Source organism: Ornithorhynchus anatinus, chromosome 5, assembly GCF_004115215.2.
Source record: "Ornithorhynchus anatinus isolate Pmale09 chromosome 5, mOrnAna1.pri.v4, whole genome shotgun sequence".
NCBI lineage: Eukaryota > Metazoa > Chordata > Mammalia > Monotremata > Ornithorhynchidae > Ornithorhynchus > Ornithorhynchus anatinus.
The window spans coordinates 89,289,906-89,291,856 of record NC_041732.1 but is presented as its reverse complement, the minus strand read 5'-3'; the positions used below and the strand labels follow the sequence as shown (position 1 = coordinate 89,291,856).

Below are 1,951 nucleotides of genomic sequence, written 5' to 3'. Positions count from 1 at the left end.
GGATAACTTAAGTCTATTTGTTTTTCCTCTTGGTTGTTGCTGTATATTTTAAATGGAATAGGCATATTTGCATAAAGCCATTTTCTCTGAGTATCTGGAAGTTTGAAGGGAGGCTGCAATTTTGCAATATCGGAGATCTTTTACCCAGTCCCCTGCCACCCACTCAGTAGAAATAACTTCTTTCCAACTCAGGTGCGCCATGTGAATATTGTCTTTATCATTATTATTAGTCTTGTATTTGTTAAACACTTACTGTATGTCATGCACTGTTCTAAACTCCAGGGATGATATCAGTTAAACAGGTTGGACTCAATCCTTGTCCCACTTGGGGCTCACAGTCTAAGTAGGAGGGAGAACTAATATTGAATCTCCATTTTACAGGGAGGAAACTGAGGCACAGAAAAATTAAGTGGACTTGCCTAGGGTCACAAAAAAGCCAAGTGCCAGAACTGGGATTAAAACACAGGCACTCTGATCCCAGGCACATGTTCTTTCCATTAGGACATACTGTTTTCCATGGGGAAATGGTCCAGACTGGGATGGACCTTCTTTGCATGTTCTGAGAACTCTAGTGTAGATTTTACATTGTTCTTGTTCTGAAAGAACCTGATGAGATTTAGGTGGGCACCAGGGCAATCCCAAAAGTTGGGTCCACTTTGGTTATTGGTGGAGTTTGGCTAGCTGGCCACTTATATGCTGGGAAATCCAGTATTCAGCTGATCTGTCTCCTGTCTGAATCAGATCTAGAAACTTCTAAGTCCATTTTGGAACTCCTCTCTCACATTAATGTAGCTCTTGCCACCAAATTCCATGGCTTGGAAGCAATGTTCATGTTCACACACACCCGGGGGGAAGTTACAGCCCATTTGAAGTAACTGAAGATCTCAAGAATACCACAGGGGAATCAGCAAGGATGCCCCAGGACAATTAGGTGAAATCAGCATACTTCCACAAAATGGTGAGAATGACATTGTTACTCTGCATGACTGCTGTTAATGCATGCAATGTCATATGTGTCCCCTTGCCTGGAATCCAAGAGGCTACTCTAGGATAGCAGTGCCTTAGATCAGCTCTGAGATACCAATGATTTCTGGAGTTCAAAGTTGAGTTGCTTTCAGTGCTCTAGTTCCAACTCCTTGGAACCCAACCTCTTGGACCTGTTGGTTCAGACGTGCACAGGGGCATAAATGGCCCTTCTACTCTTATCTCCAACCCCCTTACCTGGACTTGCCATATCTCAGGGCAACAGGAAATGATGTGGTTTGAGTGGACAGGGATTTGGGTAGAGGATCAATGTGCAAAGCACTCTACTAAGCATTCTGGTGGATGCAATAGAAGCGGAACAGACATAGTCCCTCTCCCACATGGGCCTGACAGTCTAGGAGAGAGTGAGAGCAGGTTTACAAATAAGGTAACCCAGCTTACCTCCTCTCAGGAGCACACCTGGAGAGTTTCCAGTCCTCTACCAGTCTCAGCTATGGGAGGGAGAATCAAGCAGAGGTATACCCATTCCATTCCTAGCTTGGGCAGTGGCTAATGAGTGGAAGACAATCTGCTATATGTCAAAACTCACCTGTGATGAGAAGCAGTGACACGGGAGAGAGTCGAGGATGGAGATTCAAGTTTACTGTGCAGAAGAAGGCAATGGTAAGCCACTTCCGTATTTTTACCAAGAAAATCCTATGGATACACTACCAGAATGATTGTGGATGGAGACTGGGGCGCTCTGGGAGAGATGTGTCCATTGAGTTGCTATGGGTTGAAGATGATTCGACAGCATAAGGCAAGACAACTGAGGCTAGAGAAGTTAAGAGACTTGCCCAAAGTCACATAGTCACAAGTAATGAAGCTGGGACAGATCTCAGGTCCTCTGACTCCCAGGCCCATGGGAGTCAACTAGGCCAGGCTGCTTTATTACTGCATAAAGATGATCAAATCCCCAGCCATAATA

At 44.8% G+C, this 1,951-nt stretch overlaps 1 non-coding gene across 1 annotated transcript; it reads left to right on the top strand.

The window, feature by feature from the left end:
* Nucleotides 1–1,425: 1,425 nt before the first annotated feature.
* On the top strand, nucleotides 1,426–1,563 carry LOC114812606. Its single transcript, XR_003760257.1, has one exon. It is a non-coding gene; the product is annotated as a small nucleolar RNA SNORA7 (small nucleolar RNA).
* Nucleotides 1,564–1,951: the final 388 nt, after the last annotated feature.